The sequence below is a fragment of the Polyodon spathula genome, chromosome 19 (assembly GCF_017654505.1).
Source record: "Polyodon spathula isolate WHYD16114869_AA chromosome 19, ASM1765450v1, whole genome shotgun sequence".
Lineage (NCBI taxonomy): Eukaryota > Metazoa > Chordata > Actinopteri > Acipenseriformes > Polyodontidae > Polyodon > Polyodon spathula.
Window position 1 is genome coordinate 27,072,424 of NC_054552.1, and position 25,474 is coordinate 27,097,897.

Sequence of the window (25,474 nt, forward strand, 5' to 3'; positions counted from 1 at the left end):
TTTTACCTTTGAAGACCCTTCAGTCTTTCTCAAGCTCTGGAGTGCATTTAATTATTTTATATGAGCATTACTTCTGTATGGATTGTTTAAATGTATAATGTATTTCCCTCCCATTCCACAGAGTACTCCTGAGAAGCACATTTGTAGAGCAGTGTGGGGAGCTCAGTCGGCTGCAAATCAAGTGATAGTATCTTGCATTCTGTTCTGGCAAGCATTTGTGATATAAGCAATGGCTCAAATTCAGAGAGAGAATAGTGGCCACTTGCTAAATTGATTCCTTCTTTCCCGTAAAAAAAAAAAAAAAACTCCTGAAAATCATATCTGTATTTATACTAAATAAATCTATATGCTACTTAACCTCCTCCTCCCCATTATCCATCTTTGGCAGATTGTCCCACTTGGAGGGAGATGTGGGTTAGCATGACCTTCATTGGGACAACCCTGATGGTTTGCCTTGTTAAAGGCATACTCCCTAAGGCTTTAAAACCTATTTTCCTACCCTGTGTTACTGTAGATTAAATATCATTTGAACTGCCCCTTGAAAACATTGTGCCATAATACCATACCACAGAGTTATTCTTCTAAAAGAGACAGACAGTGATTATTGTGGGACTAATGTGGAGATTCTGTTGAATTATTTACTTTTAGGGAAATAAAGTATATTCCCAAATCCTGTGACTAAAAACGTAACTGAATGTAGTTTTTAAAAACATTGTTTCAAGAAAGATTCCGCATCGAAAGGAGTTTTTCTTTTTTTCTTTTTTTTTTAATTATTACTACTTTGGAAACTCTTATGAAAAGTGGTCATTTCTATTGTAACAGATAAGAGAGTTTCCTAATGAATTAACACAGTAATTTTGTGAAGCAATTAACTGATGGAAAGTGCACAATCCATTAGCGTGGCCCTAGAAAGACAGAACTCATTAACTGGTAGTTCTTTAATTAATGTGATTCAATACTGCCACTCTATCTAGTCGGCCATAGAGTCCTTCAAACTGAACCTTTCTCATTGCATTCAACCTGCAGCCATCCTCTTTTTGGGTTTATATCTCTCAGTTCCACAGACGCTGTCCAAGCACTGATAACTGCTTTCCATCCAGCAGTCAAGACAAGTTATGAGCAAGCCATACCCTGAAATATAAAAGTTTTAGAATGAGCTAATTCTCACAATGATATGAAACCGTAACAACATTCCATGTGGGTGTCAGGGGTTCCAAATTGTTGTTATAGTTTACATGAAAAACGTTTGTTTTACATAGTTTTGATGAAGTGAATTTTTTCAAAGAAGTTATACTTTGTTTTCTTAACTGGAGTAGAAGGAGGTCAGAGTTTTGTTTTTGACTATGTAAGTAAGAGTGTTTTTCTTTGGATTCGATTGGTTTGCTGCATAACTATTTAACACTCCTCTGCATTGGAATCTATTGGCTAAGCGCTACTCTCCTGTTACTTACCCTCATGCAAGATGTTTGGACCATGCAACTGAGCCAAGCTGTTCATTTGTGTGCCTGACGAAGAGACAAGCACTGAGCAATCTGTCTTATACTGGAACAATATGAAATATTGAATGTTGTTGGCCATTTTTTATTTAACTGGATTGTAGTTTTTGTTAAATGTTAAAAGCCCAGTGCATATTAGACCCATCAGGTTATACACTAGAAAAATAAGGTATTAATTAAGGGTTCCAAATATGAATCATGTAATATGCAACTCTCAATGATTCTATTAAATTTCCCCTATATAGTATTTATTACAATAAATCCAGACACTGTCAAGATTATTTGACATGTTCTAAAGTTACAGTTTAAAGTCCTGTATTTAATTGAACAGCATGTCTAACTGTACATATTTTACATGAGATCCATGCCTGGTGTCTTAATGCAGAATTCCTGTAGATTGTAAATTTAACATGTTCGATGGATCTATTGCTCTACAGACAAACTACTAACTGAAAACTATATATGTTTTTACATATCATATTGTCACTGACTGAATTAAAAACTGTAATACCGTACTATATGGGAGGAAAAGCAATGTTATTAATTATGAAATGACTTCCAGCAAGACATTTTCATTATAGAAATTAAGTGCAGTTCATTTTTAAAACACTTATGATCAAAGTTAATAAAGCAAAGCTATTGTATACTCCTAAATATAGACAGATTTCAAAGAATATGTCATTTACAATAATTCAATTATAAGTTTTTTCTGGAGACTGTTGCATACTGTTATAGTAGAAAAAATATATCTGTCATCATGCTGTTGTTGAACCACAGATTCAAATTCTCAGACAATAGTCAGTATGTTCGTGGATTGTCATTGGTAATGGTTGCCAGAACGGGAGACTAAACAACTAAGTTAATGCATTATTCTGGTAATGATTAACCATCACTGTATTGTTATATCACAGTATGTGGGCATCAATCATAATAAATATGTAACTCAGCTGGTTTAGTATATCAGCCTTAGGATGATTAACGGATTCCAAAAAAAGTGTTACTGGTAATACATATGCATAATATGATTTGACATATTTTAAAACATGCTTTTATTTTATAAAAAAACATTTGCAAAAAATGACAGCCCTTATTATAACTGTAACCATACAAACACAGTCCAATTTTCATGTTGTTATTAATGGAGGACCATTTGACTATTAGCTTGGAGATTTAGCAATGGCATCAGGTAGTCTCCTAATTTGAAAGAATTATTAATGATTTTTCAACTCAGAGTCACAAAAATGTGGGCTCGAAAAAATAATCTTTAACGTGGCATGCATTTGAGGGTACTCTAACTAGTTTTTATGTTTGATGAAAATGGCAAACCAAGGTAAACTGTGGAATATGCATAGTATAACCATGGGAAAAGCATGGGAAAACTGCAGAAATACCATGGGTATTCCTTTTGTCTACTTAAGTGATAGTGCCCTGGTAGTGGATGTTGATAAAGCTAGATCCTCACTATTAAGGTCAGGTTAGAGACCACCAAAATAGGGTCTTAATAGGGTCTTAATATTCTGACAAACTTCTTCTATAATAAGTAACTTCTACTGTATCATATGTAAATATAATGTATTTGAATGGAAACTAGTTCAGTTTATATAACTGGATAACACCTTATTCAACAGAATAATATTTTCACTTGAGTGTTACGTCTCTTATGTGAACTGTTATAATTTAAAGACATATGCTTAAGACTCCTAATCAGGTCACTTGTTTAATGCACTGAGGAACCCTTTTGCACAATAACTGTTTCCAGCGATAGTTAGGATGCCGTAACACTTTACATTTTTTACTGTTTACCTGTTTTATAGTTACACTACATGAATACCAAAGCTGGTGTTTTTAAGATACAGTTTAGAAAATGTGACTTAGTATCTCACATAAGGTGATTTGAGCTAAATGGAGAGGTTTAGTTAGTTTGTCCTTTTTATATCTTAAATGGCTATAGGCATTAATTAGAGAAGACAGGCTTCCATGCTCACTCAATTCTGCTTTAATTTTGACATCCGATTCAAAGACATCTATAATTCACTCCCCTTGGTTATTCAGTCCTTGGCCCCTTACAGGGCAAAGACTAGAGGCTCTCTTGAATTATGTTGAATTATTTAATGCTTTGTGATCTCCAGTCCACTAGGGACTGAGCTGAGAGACTTCAGTCTAATCTTTAGTTTTCAAAGGCACGTGATAGCTATAAAAAGAGATGTCACTTAGTCCTTATATTATGTCCTGCTTTTAGCTGATATATGATTGTGTTTAATTAGCAAATATCGAGCCAGCGGCAGTGTGAAGAGCTAGGAAAGTCCTAGGTTGCCAGAAGTCAGTGTTACGGGATTTTGGCTGGCTGTCTTATGGTAACTGTACTGGAGTAAGTTATTATTATTATTATTATTATTATTATTATTATTATTATTATGTATTATATTATATTAATAATAATTATAATATTAATATTGCTTGCTGTTGTTAATTATATATAAAGATATTTATATTATTTAATAATAATAATAATAATAATAATAATAATAATAATAATGTCTGTTCTAAACCTAGGTAAATGCATGTATAAACATACATAAACTCCTTACACTGGTACACTTTTACTGTGTTTACTCTAATGTATACATTTTTTATATTTTCTATTCATACAGTATATGGCTACCGAATTGTATTCCTTCTGTCTTTTATAAAATACTTTTACATTGTCCCATGCCAATTTGTTCTGACAAGTAAGGGAAAGGGATATATTAAAACTGGTAATGCATACAGCTGAAGTCGATACAAAGGATCTTTTCACAGTGGCTGTGCTCCAGAATGTTCCTCTGAATGAATAAAGGCCAAGGCAGTTGAAGAGCAGGAAATTAAAATACTACCTGAGCCATCGCAACCCTGTTCTGTGAAAATGAAAAGGGCTGTCTGAATTTTTTGATGTATTCTTACATAGCAAGACATTTAAAATGCAACCTCTATCATGCTCGGTGTCACTTACACACCACTCAACCACTGAGTAAACTTACAAAAGTTTCCTTCACAATACCTTCATATTAAACATGGGTGGGGGGGTTTAAAAAATGTGAGTTATTATATTAAACTTGTGGTATAACAACTTTTTTTACTTTTAATTTGTTTTTATTGTTGAGTGAATTCCCCCCCCCCCCCTCCATTTTGGAACATCGAATTATGTTTTTTCTCCTCACCGCCTGGGGTCCCCACGCAGCACAAGCCTAAAGCTAGAATTGCTTTCACACCGAGCAATCCAGAGCAGAGGTGGGCGGGCTACCGATCCCGGAGAACAGAGGTCAGCCCTGCTTTTATCCACTCTGAATGTGCTTGGTGTGTGGCTAGTACGGTTTGCTGTTGCGTAAAGAGGAGAAAGAGTCCCTGCCGGTTTCCTGTCCTCATGTCCAAGCTGTGTGACTCATCCTGCGCTCCCAGCGGCAGTGCTATAACTGGATGAGCCACTCGGGGACCCCTATGACAACTTTAGTAGCAAGTGATTTTCAAATGAAATTTGTTAATAAAATCAATCCAATAATGTTTTGAAATTGAGTCAATGAGATTGCTAATGAACGAATTTCTCTGTAAAAAGTTTAATTGTCACAGGTCATGTCCATCACTTCCTTTCTCAGTGACTACTTTAGGGGAACTCATTAATCAAAATGCTAGCTGACGAGATCAAGAAAAAGAATTTGCTGTTATCACCTGCTGGAAGTCGAACTGGCCGACATGCAGGTAGAGGGGGGAAGAAAATACTATTTTTAATCGGAAATTACCTTAATTTTATTTTTATTTCATTTTTTTGGATGGGTCGGTGGGTAAGCCATCTATGCAGGCTTGGTTGGAATTTATTTTCTTGTGTTTTCTTCTACTTTGAATGTATTTTAGTATGTAAAGTTGTAGGCTATAAATAAATATGTTTCAAGTGCCATTTGTAGTTGTTAGTATACCATTTATGTAACACTTCCTTATATACTTATTAAGCTAAATTAAAATATATTTATTAAATTACAAACCTCCCTAACCCAACACACAATTTGTTTATAATTGTTCAGTAAATTCCTCGAATCATGTTGAATGCATTTTTTCTGGCACTCTTTGCTCGCCTCTGTGATAAATAAAAAAGAAAACATGATTAGAAGTAGCCACCGAACATTTGCAGTATTATAAGAACATTCTATATGTATACTTACAAATACGTTTGGGCAAAATCCATCTCAATGATCTGTTGCCTGACAACTTCGGCCCTGGTGACTTCTCCAGGAGGAATACTCAGAGGAGGCTCCAGTGGTTCAAGATGAGGCACTTCTTCCTCCTCAACTTCCTCGAGTTTGTCGCGCATTTCTTGGTCACCCAGCAACCTTCGACATATAGCTATGTTGTGCAGAATACAACATGCTACGAAGAGCCTCGCCACAGTTTGGGAGTCGTATTGAAGCACATCCTCTGATTTGTCAAGGTACTGAAACCTCATTTTTAGAAAACCAAAGTCAACTTGATCACATTTCTAATGGACATGTGTGCCCTATTGTACACCTGCTCTTCCTTCGTTTGTGGATTGGATACAGGTGTTAAAAACCAAGGACGCATTGCAAATCCAAAATCACCTGTAGGAAACTTTGTTGTAATAGCTAGCAAGTTGTATAATTAAAACAAGTGAATAAACCTCATTCATAACAACAAGCATAGGAAAGGCTAACATTTTTTCATAACTACAAATATTGAATTATCTAGATAGTCTTACAATAGTGACCTACTAATATGCCATCTGGTGTATTGGGTCTCTGAAATGATTAATTGCGTCATGACAGGAGCCAGGGAAAACCTAAGTTCCAGATGTTATAGGATGCACCACCTGCACATTTAGTGAATGGAACCCCTTCCTGTTCACATTTGTATGTGCATGGTACTGTGTGATTTGAGTGCAATGTGTGTGCAATCGATGGCTCCCATTAGTCTGGGAAATCCAGCAGTGTCATAAAACTCCCTTTTAATATTTTGTAGCTGCTCCTGATTAAGTGGGATACTGATAGAATTGTTAACCCTCTTTATCAAGTCACCAGTGATCCTTTGCAATGACCCAGAGACCTATGACAATGCTACCAAGCCAACAGCTTCACATGCGGGGGTACAACACAGCCCCTTTTCTTAAAAAGTCCTCCCACAATCTGACAGAGGTTAACATTAGCTGCCCTATCCAGACGCAATCGAGTATTTAGATTGTCATCTGATAAATCTAAGAAATTAACCCTGGTCCTGTACACCCTCTCTCTGTATCGTCTGCGTTGCAGCCAGAGTCTGTCAATCTCAGGCTCGCAATCAAGCTCTAAAATTACATTTGCTGCTACTGCTGCTGCCACTCCCAGCAAAGCCATACTGTAGTTTGTTTGTTTGTTAATTAAAACCCTCCTTTTCCAAGTGCAAATTAACTCCTGATAAATTCTGACAATTAACACGGAATTCCTTTTAAATTCCTATGCAAGAAATAGAAATAGTCGCAAGAAGCCCTGCTCCTTAAGATATTAACATTATTTCGTAAATCAACACAATTTCGAGAAATCACATTAGCATGGTTATTTAATAACGAAATAGGCATAAAGGCCGCTTGAAAATGCCAAAATTAACACTACATACCGATTTGTTCGTTAACACTGGAGTTATCATTTACAAACTTTTGAAAATCCCCCCCCCCATGGAGTCTAAATACAGTTTTTCTGAATACGGCAGTAGTTATGTCATGATTTTAGTTGAAAGTGTTAAAATAACACTTGTTCAGTGGTATTCATATTGTCTCCTAGTGCATCGATTCCATACTGTGGACCTTGGCGCCATCAGAATGGTGTGTACAATATAATCTGTTTATAATTCGCTAGTGTCAATTTCACTGTGCTATACATTTATCAATGCTATGCATACTCCAATGTTATTAAATAATTAGGACCAGTATATCACAAAATGATTGGTGATACAGTACATTATGTTTGACAGAAAACAAGGCTTTATTATTTTTGATTGAAAGCATTAAGCTGGAACTGTGGCTGTTGTGTCTAATGAGGATCAGCAGGTGGGAATCTCATCCTTCGTTTACGCAGATGAGTGGTTTGTCTAACCAGGGGTGGATCATGGAGCTAGAAAGGAATTGACTTGAGATTGATCCAATAGGACCAAAAGAGGTTTCCCCAGATATGGGTGGAGGAGTGGAGGGATATATGGGTTGGGTCTGTGATACAAGACATATGATATCAGTGTCCAGGGCATATCAAGGAAGCCGCTAACAAGGTCATGTGAGAAAACCCTTAGACAAGGTAGAGGACAGAAATATTTGCAATTAAGATAAAGTTATCAGAGACAGTTCTTCCAGGAGCAGCATCATTTCGTAATTAATGCTGCATGAAGTATATTCAAGCTATTCCATCAATATCAAAATTTAATCCCATTAACCTGGGGAAGAGCAGTTGTTGCAGTTAAGACAATGTCATTGGACCAAGCCCCAGATGATGAGGAGATTTAATTGCAGTGGACCTGGAAGGCATGGGCAGTGATGGATGTTTGTTATCAATCCAAAGCAAAATAGGATGATGTCTCAGAGTGAGCCCGGAGGGGCCAAGAGATCTGTTGCCAATGGATACTAATGTCGCTTAAACAAGACCATAATAGCTTGGGATTTCAGTTTCTCCTTTTATTTTCTCTTTGTGAATTCAATGGATTAGCAATGTGAGTGAATCATTGAGAATGTGCTGAGAAGGCACTCGGTTTCGGGTTGAATTAGCAAGATTAAGAAATCAATTGTAAAATGTTTCTTTTTAATGATTTATTCATGTAGTAGGATCTACTGTAAGATACATTTCCTTAATTAAATGTAATCCAAAAGATGAGAAATAAATTATCTAATTAAAAAAAAAAAGTAGCTCCATTCCACAACTGAATCAAATGGAAACATGTGGAAACTGTAAGTTAATTTAAAAGAACCATAGGATAACAGAATTGACTGTTTAAAAGGTTGATTTCCCAAGAGGGGTGTACAGTATGTACAAGGCATGGAAATGTCTTGGACATGTCCTTATATTGTCCTGGGGGGATATTTAGCCATCATGCTGATAACTGTTGAAGACAGAACAGAAGGGTCAGTCAAAGCAAAATTGATTTCTGACAGCCTTTAAGATACATTCTTAGACACACACACACACACACACACACACACACATACAAACTATTTGTATGCATAATTAATGGATTCTAAACGTGGTGTTTAATAGATGCACTCTGACTGTGTGAGCAGTTAACAATAACCAGAAATACAAGGTACGACAATTACAAAATCATTTGGAAGCACCTGCGATACTGGAACTTTGTGTACTAGGCACAGGTACTCATGCCACATGTGTAGGATCCCTTATTGCTACATATCAACTACAATTTTGACATTTGATCTAAGCTTTAGAATGGTCCCAGTCCCACAATGGATCTACATAATTATCTTTTTGAGACTATGGATGGGACTGTGCTGCATAAGAGTCATATAGTGAACATAGAGTTAATCATGCTTCAATCCCTGCATAGGTCAACTACATTTGTAACACTTCTCAGTCAAATGTGTGAAAAGGTTTTGTCATTATTACTAGGCAATAATGGTACTCTGTATGCTAATTCTATAGCATATGTGTAATCTACATTTAAAAAAAAAAAAAAATGTAAATCTTTTTTACAGAGTAAATATTTACAAAATATTGGATACAATTTAACACAGCCATACTTCAGCCTCTTCCTTTTTTTGTCTTGTTTTAGGGCTATTGGAAGTTCACATCTTGAAAAACCTTTTGGTATACTATTCCAAAGGCTTAAACAACGATCCAGTCAAATTTTTGTGTCAGTTACAGATATTCTCTTCATTTGAGTATTTTATACCTGATCCCCAGAACGTTTTTAACACAGATCACAATGCCCCCATGTGCCTCCATTTATTTCCGGTGCTTCTCATTTACTACATTACTGTAGAGAAAATTAAAAAAAAAAGGTACGTAGGAGGTCAGTGAGTGTCATATTTCACATTCTAACAGATGTCTCTTCAGAGAGTAAAAAAAAAAAAGTGTTGCTAATGTGACCATCACAACTGTCAAGTTAAAACAAACAGTAAAATAACTCACTTCCTACTTATTTTTTTTAAATTTGAATACTACACTAATAGAAATTAGGTGGATATAGAAAAAAAAGAAACATCCATCTGTTTTGTTAGAATTGAAAGAATGCATGCAGAGAGAGAGAGAGAGAGAGAGAGAGAGAGAGAGAGAGAGAGAGAGAGAGAGAGAGAGTGCTATGAAGAATGGAATGTTTCTTTAATCAAAGAAAATACATGAGAGTAAAACGGGAAGGGTTGAAGACCTTAACCCAGATATCCTGAATACAAGATATCCAACTGTGTAAACAGTGTGACCAGCCCTCAGTTCAGTGATGCATCAATTACAATTGGGGTTTGGCTTGAGAGTGCAATTTGTTTGCCACTTGACTACAGTTTTAATGGCTGTTTTAGCCTCCATTGGCAGGGTTATTAGTGTCAAAAGGTGGTTCAGGACTTCTTTTATGTCTATAGGTGGAATTTATCTGGTTTCTCTTATTACAGCTACATTTACACTAGTCCTTTATTCTGAAAGCCTCTCTATTGCAAAAAAAAAAAGAATCCTTGTTTAAATGTAACTTATATATGAGTGGAAGTCAGAGCATTAGGGATCTGTTCCAGTAGGTATTTGATCAATTGAACAATAGATCATTTTCTAATTCAAAGACACAAGCACTGTCACTAGGTCCGCGACAGCACAAAGAAGGGAACGTTTCTTCCTCAGCTGACACAAATCACCTTCACATCCAGATAAGGGAACAAAGGAAGACCTCCTAGCATACAATACCAAGATACCTAATGGGATGCATTGGGAGTTAGAGGTGAAGCCTTCATCACCCTGACTGTAAATGGCTTTTCACAAGCTGTCTGTCTGGACTTTTATGTCCTTTTCAGTTACGAAAGAAGAAGTTGGCACTTTTGTTAGATTACCAAATTTGAAGGACAAATTAGATTACCTAAGGCAAACGTGATCTGAATTAAGTCAAGGTTTCTGGAGGTGCAGTATGACTAGACTGTGACTGATATTTAGAATGTGTTACATTCCTCAGTAATGCCGAATAAGTAGAATAACTTATTAATTTTACCTTTCAGCACATTCTGTCAGAGCAGAACTCAGTTATGGACAGTTTACTTGAAGCATATGCTCATTCTTAATCCTGCACTCAAGAAAGTTTTAAGATCAAATCAGTCTATAAGATTAAGTGAATAGGTTTTGAAAAAAAAATACAATTCTGTGTTACTCTTACTGCTTTTCTGATTGAAGGAGAAACTGAATCCTCTGTAATCAATCATTTATATCTGGATATATCTTGATAAATTTCCCCCATATTCAGTGGGTGCATAATTTTCATTTAGGAGCATATTGTAGAATATAAGATGCAAAAATTATGTCACCCTAGCATTGGTGCTTAATACATAAATTCATATAGAATACCTTTTTATATCTTAATTTTACATTCAGGAGCAAGCTTTTGATTTCAGCCAAACGTCTGTTATAAAAAAATATAGAATATAAAAAACAATACAAACACAGAACAGGTGTTTTAGCTAAAGATCATTTCTTATAAATTTACCAGCTTCTCATTCAAAAATTAGCACTGACGTCTCACCCAAACAAAAAACATTTACATTTATCAAGTACAGATAATCTAGCACATCCACCGTATGCTTCCAGGTTTTAAAAAAATTGGATATTTTGCAGGCTAGTTACTGTTTTATCACGTCATTATTGCAACATTTACCAAAGGGTTCAATGTTTTTTCTGGTATGATCCGATTAAACATAAGAAAGAATGCAATATAAATGTTGATTAAGATGGTCAATCATGTCTGACAACTCTCCGTGGGATACCTGACGCCCATACTCTGCTGAAAATAGGACAAGTCAAGCATTTAAAAGAAGATTAATAATAACAAAAAAAGCTTTATCCAAACAAATTTTCAAGTAGTGGTATCACTGACAGACGGTCTTATTTTCAATCACATGTGCGATTACTCTTAATTTCTGAAGCCATGTTTTTCAGATGCTCTTGATGTTTTGTGGGGCTGCTACTTTCCATTTTAGCCTTGCATGTGACTTAGAAAATTCAATTCTCTTCAGCGACGGGTTTATATTCTAGTCACATAGAGTATTTTGAAAACCAGCTATGAGAAAATGCATTATACCTTAAAAGGCAGTCCCTGGATTCATTCCACTACTTAAGGAAGACTCTCCAGTTTGCTACAGACACAGTTGCATTAAATAGCACCTGTGGCATACAATAAATCCAGAAGATTCTAGAATATAGACAGCATGGTGGTTTTCAGTTCTATCTACTGTTAATCAGTACATCCTGGTGAATGCAACATGGCAGCTGTTTTTAAACACAGCCCACAGCCGAAATATAAGCTTGTCTGTCTCACCTGGGAATACTACTGGAGGGTTAGTAAACCATACTGTATAACCAAATTAATTCTGTGAGTACTGTAAACCATGGAGTTTTCCAATCACATTGAAAAATATATTTATACCGGACAGATGCACTCAGATGCAGCATCTCATTTCAAGCTGTAACTTGTCATTATTCACGGGGGTTGGGGAATTGTGGATTTCTAAGTGGCATTTTCCAGAGCGGGGGTGAATTCTGAATTGTCTTAATTGGAAGTTAGCCTTGACAGTAGAGGAAATTAATGCCTTGTGATTTGTTTAATGCCCAGAAAGTAGACAGTGCCTTGGTTTAAAGTGTCATCCAAAGTATGGCAACCAAAAGAACATGGTACCCCCTAACATCATGTAGGTGCATTATTTTATTTCTATCTAGAGGGAAGAGGGTGCCACCTACTGAGCAACCAATACTGCATCCTTAAACAGCTGGTTCAGTGAGGATATTCCATTTAGTTGTTGATCAGACCTAACCTAGCTTCTGAGAACTGGCCAAATCAGAATTGTAAAGTGGTATATGAATGCAGCACCATTATTTCCAAAAGAACTAAGATGCTTTAAAAATCCAGTTGCTATTAACAGGAGACCTGTAGATGAAGCAAGATGTATTTAAATACCCCTAGCTTGTTTTCAAGTACCATTCTAATGCATCTAATGAATAGAAAAAGGAAACGCTTTACCTTTGAAGTCTTCCCTCTGGGTTGATATATTAAGTTATTCATGCATTAATAATACAACTCGTCTTATGTATTTTATCATAACATTATTTCTAGTAAATGCAAATGAAAAGTAAAATGAGTTTCATACCATCTGGAAGTATTTTAAAAGAAAAAAAAAGAGAGAACCGTAGCCCTGTTGTACTTCCACCCACTCCTAATTAGGCTTGAGTGAGGACACGTACTTCCAAACAGTTTCAATTAGTCATCAGCTTTATATAAATCTCATTCATAGAACCTGAAGGTATAGAAAAAGAAAAGATTCCTTCTTGGTGATACATTTTTTAAAATAGTTTTGGTTGGCAAAAAATTATTAAAAAAAAAAAAAAAAAAAAAAAAAAATCACGCTTCTGGGTAACATTGAGGCATAATAATATTATAAAAGAATATTCTTCTCTTGTTTTATTCATTTTAACTATAAACACTAGAAATGTAATATCATGTCATCTTGATCTCATCAGCTGTACCAGGAAACTCAATAGACAAAAATAAAGTGACATTTGGGAATATGTAATGGTACATTTGGTTACATTTTATTTGCTTTGATCCATTATGGAACTGCATGAGAATTTAAGAAGGTAAGTACCTTTTAGGCAATTGAAGACACATCCAGTAGCTACCGGTATACCAGCTTTGGAGATAAAACATTATGGCAGTAATCCTAGGATTAAAAAAAGCAGCTTTAAGTCTTAAGCCCCAAAAGAGCATTGCTACTCTATGCCCTGCCTACAATTGTATTTCAAGGAGTTCCAACACAGTTCATCTGGTGTGTGTCAAAGGTGTGTCAAAGGCTGAAACTTTAAACAAACTATCGGTTTCTAGTATCTCACAATCCTCCAACCAAAATAGTACCTCTGTATCTCAGCGGGTTATAGATAATGTTTTCCACATTTCCCTGTTTCCAACAGCAGTTTGCTTGCAGTGCAAACTGAGAAATATTACTTGACACTTAAGATACTTATCTTGGTAAACTCACAATATTTTTTATACTGCTAATAAGTAATGATTTTAGGTAATCTCCAAAACACTTTATATTGAGGTGCAGAAATGATTTCTTTATTTTAATTATTTATTCTTTAATCTGGCAAGATTACATCTCTCTGAGGCAGCAACAAATGACCCTCACTGCATTTTCCGTTTTGAAAATACCATCCCAGTATAGTAAGTGCCACACAAGATATTTGTATTTTCTCGCAGGGTATTAAAAGTTTTGTCATGTTTTAACTGTGTTATGATTGAACAATGGAAAGTATGATGCAGATACAGCAACAAACACAGAACATATACAAACGCTTGTCAAGAGGATACGAGAAGTAGAAACATTTTACTTCAGTGTTTTGCATCTTAGATTCTTAGGTGTAAAACAAAGGTGGTGTTACTAATGTAGATGCACAAATGATTCCATCAAATGAATACCATTTTACAGAGACAGTCTACTGCCTGCAATCTCAGTTATGACACCCAACTGATGTGTTTGAATGAAACATGAGATTGCTTTCATAATTATAATGTAATACCTGCACCAAACTACAATTCACCCCAGATAGTCCTCGCCCTAGAGGTGTTGCAGGTGTCTGAACAAGGAAATGCATAGGTGTTGAATCTTTACTCCTCTTCAAGTAACAGCCACTGATTTCTAATTAGTAAGAACAGCTTGTGATCCACAACACACACAGGGGTGAAAAGAAATGTGTTTTACTGCTCTCTGTGCCTGGCTAGTGAAAAGTAAAACTAGATAGACATAACTCACAAAGGGTTATTGAATATAAGCAGGTTAATTAACCCTCCATAAATGTTTAATTGCCTCCCCCCATCATTCGTGCATCATTGAACATTGACACTATACTTGCTTTTCATTCATAGTTTCTGCATTTTTATATCAATGGGATCCCTACTGTAATTACCAGAGGTGTACTGTAATATACAGGAGAAGAATTACTAGTGTAAGATTCATAGCTCTACAACATGAAATTACACAAAGTAAGGACTCTTAGAGGCTTTTAAAGGGAACTGACTGTTTTTAGTGTAGAAATCATTGAGAAACATTAATATAACATATTTTTGACTCAATTACAGAATAAATCAAATGGGCCTTTAGATATATATATATATATATATATATATATATATATATATATATATATATATATATATATATATATATATATATAAATACATTCCATTAAATTATTTAATTTACAATCAAGGTTTATACAGGGAAGGGTTAACAAAAAAAGTGTTGCTGACCAGAAATGGATGTTATCACTATATAATGTGTGCACAAAATGGAACCCATTTTTGACCTGACCTTCCATAATCCCATTTTCTGATAAAATTTGATCGGGTTCAGTTCTTAAGACCGAAAGGAATTGCAAAGCCCCCTAGAGAAATCATCGACACAGTTATTAAAGCTCCAGGTTAAAACCTGATTGTATACTTTACATAAAAGCAAGTGAAGAATTACTTTCAGGAATACAAAATCTGACAGTTGTAAAAGTGAGACTGTGGTAAGGAGTCTGACCTTTGTAGTGTGTCAGTAACTTCACAACAAACAGGACTCTCCCACTTGTATAGCTCACTGCAGCTGTCAAGAAGTTTGTTGAATAAGCCAAGGGGGTGAGAGGAGTCTAACGTGTCAAAGATCTGTTTTAAAATGAGGTTTCAGCTGTATGCAGACAAGCTTCCTTCCTATTGAGACCTGTGTAACACATTGCATTATTTCATTGTATTACCCTAACCCTTGTTTCAGTACTGCCCTTACCCGAATACATTTTAACAGTTATTAGAGAAAATGAAGACTCAGTTACTGGTAATTGCCTCATTATCACTCTAATTAATGATAGTTATTGCTCAGCTAATTTAAAGCGTAACTAAATTACTTTGTAATTCATTTTTAAAAGGGTTTCCCTTGACATGTGTTGCACTGTTAAAAAAGATTCTGTAAAATTCAAATGCAGCAGTGTAACTGCAGCATACTTTTTTTTTTTTTTTTTTAACTGATAACTTTCTGTAAATTTGACAGGTATATCAAATACTATGATTTGACAGTTTTTGTATCAAATACAAAAATAAGATTGAGATATCTGTTGCGACAAAGCTCAGCTTGCGCCAGTAACTTGTGTCACTTTTCGGGATATTCCACACAGTGTGGGTATTTATTGTTCAAAACACATTTTATCCAAATCATCATCAGGTCACTTGTAAGGGTCGATAGACGTAACAGGTTGTCATACAGAAGATCCAATTACATCCAGTAAAAACCGTTCAACACACAACAATCACAGTATTTCAGTTCCTCAACTCCACACACTCTCCCAGCCATTGACTCACCCTCTTTTATAATCTTGTCCAATTGACCACAGGTGGTAAGGATTTCGCTCATTGCATTCTGTGGATTGTTATTTTTATTTTAAAAACCCCCATCTTGTTTTTTTAAATTACATTTCCTTTATGCAGGATAGGAGAATCTCAGAACTTGTGCTCTGACGTACCTTCCATCTATTATTTTACCCCACACTTTACCACACTGTGTTATAATTGAACTTTCTAATGGTCTCACTGTCAAAAGTATTCAGACAAACTGGATTTCAGGGGTGAAAAGAGTCCTTTAGGAGGGAAGTGTACTAACCCTGCTTCTTTGGCTCTTATTTCAAACTTAAGCCTGCAGAGATACTGTACTGATGTATTCAGAGAGGCACACCAATTCTGCAAACAGGGTTCCTTATCCTTGGGAGTTTAAAACAGATGACTATAAACTATTCCTCTGAATATTAAAAAAACAGAAAGAACAAAACAAAGTTTGTCTTCTCACTCTCTATATTGAAGAGACCCACAATTGGAATTCCAAGTGTGAATGTTGCATAATTAGAGCAAATCTTACAGTATAGCCCATCTGTGCCTACCTTGGCTTCTCTTATTCCATGTTTTTTTTTTTTTTAATGTTGCATCCTGTGAAATATGTATGGATAGTATGGATGTACATCATTTAATGTTGGTAATTATTGTTTGTTTATGTAGTGATGAACTTGCTCCATACATTCTCACACATTCTCAATTTATCCCTTCAATCAGGTACAGTCCTGACCGCTCTTAAGGCCCCCTGGGTTTTACCTGTACTTACAAAACCTAATCTTGGCCCCACTGTTCTATTTAATTTCCATCCCATTTCTAATCTCCCATTTCTGTCTAAAACTCTTGAACATGTCATTGCCAGTCAATTGCTGAAACATCTGACTGAAAATAACCAGCTTGCGTCTTTCCAATCCGGATTTCGGCCTCTCAGTGGTACAGAATCAGCCCTAGTTCGGATGCTGAATGCTGATACAGGCTCGTCATCTGTGCTAATCCTTCTTGATCTCACTGCTGCATTTGACCACACAGTTTTCTTGGATCACCTTGTAAAATATGTAGGTCTGTCTGGATTGTCATAATCGTGGCTGAGTTCCTATTTATCTGTCCATATACAGTATATATTTTTTACTGGTGATAATAGCATCGAAACCTAGCTCACATGCGGTATTCCCCAGGGTTCTGTTCTTGGGCCACTACTGTTTAACATCTACATGCTTCTTCTTGGCTGTTTAATTCATCATCATGGTCTTCTGTTCCACTCCTATGCTGATGACACCCAGCTCTATATGAAGGTCTCTCCTGGATCTTCCTCCCAGTTGTCCCAGGTCTCTGCATGCTTGGAAGACATTGAGGCCTGGATGTCTGCCAACTACCTACAAGTAAATGCAAAGAAAACAGAGCTCTTCCTAGTGGGATCCCACCCTCAGCTCATTCAACTTTGGAAACTGCTGCCTACTTCCTTCACCTTCTGTTCATAGTTTTGGAGTTCTTCTGAACAGTGGGCTTACCTTTCATTCCCACATCTCATCTGTTATTAAATCTTACTTTTATCATCTCCATAACACTTCCTAAAAACTCACCTTTTTTTTCACTGGCTTTTTAAATGTTCTTTTTAAAATTATTGTTGCTTCTCATCTTTTTTTACTTACTATTTTTATGAGGTCTTGTATATTTTTACATTTGTATTGTTATTATTTTTCATTTTATTGAATTGTTTTAATGTTAAGCGCTTTGTGAAGGTGGTGAGTGATGTGATTGTGCAGCTCTAGCCATTCTGTCTGTCCCTTTATTAAACCTGCAGTCTTATGGTCTGATTTTGACAGCAGATATAATCAAAGAAATCCAGAGTGAATTAAGATGAAAACCTTTAGAGTTTTTTGTATATATATATATATCAAGATATTTCAGTTTTTTATTTTTCTTAAAAATATTTCCCAACATAAAACCAATGTGACCTTACAATAATTGATTTTGAGTTTAAGTGTTTTAAAATAAAATATCGAACAGAATGAAATTTCAATGTACCATTTGTAATACGGTAATATGAAAGAATTGGTCAGGGGTCTGAATACTTTTGCAAGCCACTGTGTGTGTGTATATATATATATATATATATATATATATTATATATATATATGAGGAACAAATTAACACAGAGTAATTTATTCACATGCAAATCAGTAAAACAATGCTTAATAAAAAGCATTGAAAATGACTTGTGGTGTGCAAACAGATGTTTGACTGATACTTGTTTGTAATTCTCGGCATGCTGTGTAGTCTGTCACTTTCTTTTAGAAAAAGAGAGATGTCATTTGTGTGTGAAAGAGTGCTTTGTGGGTGTGGGTGTGTGTGTGTCTCTGTGTTCACCAACAATTCAATAAAAAAATGCAACTAGATAAAAGTGTTGGCTTCTTGTTCGCTGCCAGTAAAGCATAGACAGTGTTTGAAAGCGCTCATCTCTGGAGAGATCTGTAGCCTTTTTCTTCTGTCTTTTTATCATTCGCAAGCCAGTTCAATAAAACTGAAGGATCAGTGATCATAGCAAATGACTGTATTTGAACTGTAGCTGCCTGATGATAAAAATTGATGGTTCACTTGCTGAAATTTATTGAAATGGGACAGGAGATGAGAAATGTTCCAACTCTCTGTTTCAGGAATCACATGGCTCTTCACAAAGAGCTCCTCATGACTTCCCTCTTAGGCTGCTCTCTTTCTCTTCCTGGCCTCCTGGGTGGAGACATTTCCCAGTCCTTTTCAGTAATATCAAAATAATTGAACCGACACCAAGAACAAAGTAACGGTTCTCTGTCGCAAATAATTCCTTTCAACAGTAAATGATGCAACTTTTACCTGTCTATCTCTGTTTAATATGTAGCACAGACATGTTTTTTAAGCTGTAGTTTCAGTGATCTAACTGATCTTGACATAAAACAGAATGTATTTTCATAAAGCAGTTGCACTGACAAATGCTGCTGTGCAGAGATGGTGACCTTATCATTAGCTCCAAGGTCTCTTTAGAGTGTTTGTTTGTGAAAAGCACATCAATGAGGTGCCTGTGGAAGCAAGCAGGTAAAGTTACTAACTTGGCATTTAAGGTAATGTTGTTTTAGTTGTTCTTTTAGGAAATGTTATCACTAGACATTTGTTGCTCTTTAGAGCATGCAGTAAGATGAATGCTGGAGACATTGCCCTATTGAAGTAATGGCATCACAACAGGAAGATATTCGAAGGGAACAGGGGAACATTCATGTGTCTAAATGAACAAGACGTGAGTTTCATTTCAAACCAGCCCAGGTTCACATTGTTCCTTCAGAGTAGGGACCGAATGCAATACCACAATGGCCAGTGACCTTACAGTGGTATTGCTTACAAATAAATCAGGGGCAAAAATTGTACATTTTTAAAACATTTAAGCTTCAGAAAATACAACATGTTGCCGCTGAAGAAAATCTTCCATTATTTATTATGTATTCCCCCACCTACACATCAGCTTCAAGATGTTGAGGAGGGACTTACTGAATATGATAATACACTTTTTTTTTTTTTAATTTAAACCCTTTTCTGCTTCAGGTCTCTATTTATACCTTGGTCTTCATCACCTTTGTCTTCTTGCTCGTCTTAGTTTTTACCTTCATCTTACTCATTACCATTTTTCTGGCACCCAAAAACTCACTAATGATTTAATGTAGCTAAACATGCACACTTTTCTTGGTCACTCCTCAAAAATCCTGTTAAAAGATTTTGCAAAGAATCACCCTAAAATGATACCAGCTCATAATCAATTTGGCATTTCCTTCTAAAGCCTTACTCAGGTCCACAGAGTATTAGCCAAGCTTGATATAATTATTATTATTTTTGTTTTCTCTCTTTCTCTATTCTTTTCTAATTATACCATTATTCCCTCTCATCAGCCACATATGATGTACTATTAACGTACAACACTGCAGATCTGCCAGCTTGCTGAGGATAATGTCTTATTCTGCAGTGCACTGTGTAAACCTGTCCTTGGAGAATCAGACAGCCCGCATGGTTTCCATGTGCATAGATGAGATTACAAAACAAGAAAGGCAATCAAAAGCCACACTTTTTTTTTCTTTTATAAGGTGTCATTTTTGTTTACCGTTGTGTTATCTTCATGCAGCATGTCAGAGCAGTACCGCTACTCATTTTAATTCTGCTGACTCCATATATTTGCAATAATTGCTGAAAGGGATTTTGTACTTTTGTTTTGCAGTGATAGAGCCATATACATTTTGTTCCTGTTTTCATAGAAACCTTGACATAGTGAGGTCATTTTGAAGGCTTGAGATGGAGACAAAGACTTCAAATAAGGTGGCATATAGCACACCAGTGGTGCACTTTTCAAGTGTGTGTGTGTTGTGACGATGTCAATATACAAAAGGGCTTATTGTGCCTGGCTAGTGCTGTTTTCAGGGATTCCATACACAAAAACAAGTACAAGGTTTGCTTCAGGAACAAAATAAATGGGTTTTATTCAAAAACTTAACAAATAAAAGACTCAAGGGCCATAAAGTACACACTGTAACTGTTTGTAAATAAACATGTCACTCAGGCTTCTCTTATACTCAGACTTATGCCACATACTCAGACTTATGCCACCTTCCACTCATCTCCTACACACTCCAAACAAACACTCCTTGTCTCCCTTTTATACCATGTGGCCAGGGCTGATTGACAATTCATTATCCAATCCACATCTGGCCACATTTCACACTTTTCTCCCATTCACTTACAGAATGAAATAATCAACCAATCATTCCCACATTTACACAATTACACAATGCCGTCACCATGTAAGCCTCCAAACACACACCCACACACATACACTCATGCACCCCCATGTGCAGAGCCTGTGCTCTGTCACAGTGTACTATATATAGTTGTAGTGTGCAAGGTATATTTGTATTTGGACTAGTTTGCGTTATAATCATATAACTCTCTATTTGAATTCAAAAAAGTGAATATAAAGGAACAGTTTTATTAGAAATACAACTAAATAAAGGAAAATTAAAGGTGCAACAACTAAACTAAATAATACAGAAAAGAAAAATTAACTAAACTAAACAGTACAGAAAAGGAAATATAAATGACGACTCCCCACTCCCGCTGGTTGATCAGTGATCCAATGAGATCTATGGGAGATTCCCTTAAAGGTTACAACTGTATTCCTGACAGCTATTTAAGACGAAGGTCAGTCTTAACAGGGGTGTCATTAGTAACAGAAATATTGACTTTCGTTAATATTTGATAATCAAAGCATCATTAAATCAGTCTCATATATATGCTTTTGGTTCGGAAGGCAATTCTCACTCTTACGAGATAAAGACGTTCTTTGCATCCAGACAACCTATCAAGAATGATCTACTATAAAAACAGCTACATTTGGATTCTAGCCTTAAATGCAGAATGAAAATTGCCTTGTAAAATTCACAACAATTTGTATAAATCACATACAAACAATTACTATATTGTTCATTAACTCAAAGCATGAATTGAAAGCAACAAAACACTTTTCTTACATTCTACCTAAAACCAAACGTTAATTTAACTTTATGGTCTGCTTATTCTCAAGTTCATAAGAGGATTAAAACACGACTTATTGAATACTTAATGGGTGTTCGCTGCCTCTTCCAGATGATCCATGTCTTCAACAATACAGGTGCTCGAGGGCTCTTCTGCTGGCAAGGACAGGTCCAGGTTCCGGGGTCTGCCTTCCTCGTGTTTTGTCTCCACTTTAGGGTATGAAAGAAATTTATTTGCAAAAACAAGAGTCATTAACTATTTAGGTATTCCACTGAAACAGCAATTCCTCCACAAGATTTGCACTCTTCATCCGGTTATGTCTGGGATATTCCCCCCCTAAACTCTGGCACTGCTAGCTAATGCAAGACTGAATATATTTCAATCTCCGTCGACTTCAAATGTTCATCCAACTCTTTCTCCGGTGATCAGTCTGGGCTAGTTTGATTAAAAGTACATTTTAGATGTCTTACGCTGCGGACTCCCACACCAAGGTAAATACCAGAGAGCCTTGGATTGCATGTCGGGAGCCCTGTTTGAAAGTCGAGCTCGTGCTTTTATATCTTTCTCTTTACTCCTGTGATTGGATAGTTAGTTTATCTTGAGTCCAGGTGGAGTGTTTCCCATTGGTTGTTCTTGTTCCGAGACAGCCCATTGTTCTCAATTGGTTCGCTGTTTCACCCAGTCGGCTAGATGTATGAAATGGACTGTTTTCGGTCCGATGTGTCAAAGCACTCAAAACTGTCTGGCTTGTACCCTCTGCAAGATACTGCTGGCACCAAAAGATTAGCCATGGTGGAGATATCCAGATAGCCACATATCCAGTATTTAGTTTACAACTATTTTTAAAAGCATTCTTTGTCAGTGGGGGAAGTTTGTGGCCAGAAACCAAGTAGACACAGAGAATGGCTTAGGACCCTCCTCTGTATATTTCAGTTCTATTAATTTCATACACAGAATAATATTATGACCGTCTCTGACATTACATATTCTTGAGATTTATTATCCTTCCAGATTAACTGGCTGTGGTGTATTAGAAGATTTCAGACTTTACCGCAGCACACTCATGTAATGCATGAGTCCAAAATATCCAAAATGATCTTACCCCTCTAGTCCATGACCTGGGATTCCTTGTGTTGATTGCATTACTGTTAAAGCTTTGGGTGCTGATTGGTTTCTCGTTAACTTTATAACATGTGAAAGCAGTGTACACAATCAGACAGTTCTTTATTCTGTTTGTCTTAGTGAAGTGACTCATCATGGTGTAGTTTCGTACCACAGAAGGTGTTAAATCCCATGTTAGACTTGTCTCTTGCTGCAGATGGAATTTTTTTAACAGCCTTACACTTTCTTGCACTATCCAGATATGAAGAATGCTTATGTCACCTTATTGAGGTAGGGGATAATTAAATAACATTGAATACATATTGTAATAGTAGTCAAATAGATGTAGGAAGTTGTGTGCATACATATTGTGGAGTGTATGTTTCATTTTATATCTTGTACAACTTTTAATAGGTTTTAGCAAAGTCCTGTACCTTTAACCACACAGATCAATCTTTAAAGAACTAGCTCTTTGATGCCAAACCAGCATCATGCTCCTTTGTTATGGAAATTCTCATCTATATATGGAATCTGTTGCAGGGTGTGTAGGTTGGCATTGTGTAATGGAGTTCTGAGGTTGACATGGTGATTATAATTACTACCTATTATCCTGTCACAGTGTCAACTCTCCTTATGTCATGGCTATTTGTAGAATGCAGAGCTTTTCCATTACACAGATAAATACAGTTGGTTTAGTATTTATTTTTGCTTTTTTTTTTTTTGTTTTAATCCTAATACCGAAAGGCATCCTCATGCTTGACGATCTCTAACATTTCTTTATTCATAGCATCACATCCATTAGAAACCCATTAGCAACATTTAGGCAAGTTCACTATGAATTTAAGTGCTACTTTGCACAAATATGTATTTTTATTATTGAAATTAATTTAGTTTCAAGCAGGTTCTTGAAAAGGTAAGACTATTATGCAATCCTAATTCTATTCATTTTCTATCATTATGACTGGTGTAACAATGTCAGATAAGAATAATTGTAGCATATATTAAATCATGTGTTTGTCATTTAACCCATGGTCCTCAAATTAATTATTCTTTCACATTACACCTCTAATAAGCTTGGCATGCTTTTAGCTGATATACTATTAAAACTTACCTGAGTATGAATGAACACATGACATTTATGTTCCTTAAGCATAAATGATTATATATCTTGCCTCCAGTTAACAGTGAAATTGACTAAATTAAGTCAGAGCAATAAATATTAGTGCACATATTTCAGTCTTTTCTAGCAAATAATGTTAAAAATGAACAAAAGGCTGGAATGAACACTATGATAATTAACACAGCAAACCAGAAGTTTATCCCCGGTGCGATAATATAAACACACCTTTTTTTAAACTGAAAATTTAAACGCTGAAACATTGTGTTTGCAATCGAAATGGTGTTCATTTCCCAGGAGAGTAACATCACCCTACAGGTGTTTGATAATATTTACATTGACAGTGCATTAAGCTGATGTGTATATTGAATGGTGGAACCCATTGGCTAGGCTTCTGCCAAATCACTTGTGACTCACATGTTTACAGTTTTGATTATTAACCTAATCTGTCTGATACATTTTCAGCAATCCTGGAAAAAAATATTGTTGCTTTACACATGTGCGGTGTATTATTTTTCCATGTTGTAATCTCTATAGTGATTTAACCTCTATGCAAAAGAGCCGGGCTCACCTGCATTCGTGGTTTTAAAGCTTTTAATCTCACTGACATCATTTTCTTCCTACTGTACCAGCTAGAGAGGAAGCCAACTTACTACAGTATTCAAATCATATGCAATGGATACAATAGGGTGTTTTATGCCATTTATTTTTAAGATTTATTACGAATTATGTATTTTATTTATTCTTCTATTTTAGTATTTCTCAAGCGATAGCAAAATATTTTTTTCCCATTATGACTCGCTATTAGTATTACAGAAGCTTGTATTGGTGCACTGGCATTTTAAACATCTGCTTTTTATCTGTAAATAATTAAGAAGATTGATGTTTATAGTATGAACTTGCCTTTGACCTCTTGTAAAGGAACAGCACTTGCTCATATTCAAACCACGGGGCCATTCTAACCAATTACATTAATTGCCTGTGAAACTTTAAAGGTTATCGGATGTTATCTCTGCATGACCATGTGGCAGAGCAGAGCTCTGCCTTTTATAGATTGGCAGAGATGGGGTTAAATTCCCCTACCTACCTGGGTTTATTGTGTTCAGGTGGCTGATGTTGATTACAGTAATTAACAATCAATCAGCACCCAGCCACCTGACATAAAAGGAGGCCTCTGCTTCCCGTTAAGAAGAGAAGGGAGCTGAGGAAGCAAGTTGGTGTTGGTGTTGGTGTTGGTGTTGGTGTTGGTGTTGGTGTTGGTGTTGGTGTTGGTGTTGGTGTTGGTGTTGGTGTTGGTGTTGGTGTTGGTGTTGGTGTTGGTGTTGGTGTTGGTGTTTGAATTTCTGATCCAGTGAAGACATCACCCAGCCTGGAAACCTTTATTTTTGTAAGTTTTGTTTTGCTTCTGTGTATAAATATCTTTGTTTTGGTCCTTGTGCCCTTTTATATTGTGATTTGAAAATAAAAGTATTATTATTCTTGAACTGCAGTCTGCCTCTATCCACTTGCCAGCCTGTCACAGACCAATTATTTGTTTAAAACCAGTCTTACTGTTTATTATTGTATGTGTTTGCCATATAACTTCCCAGCGTTTGATCAGACTCTACAGAGTTGCTGT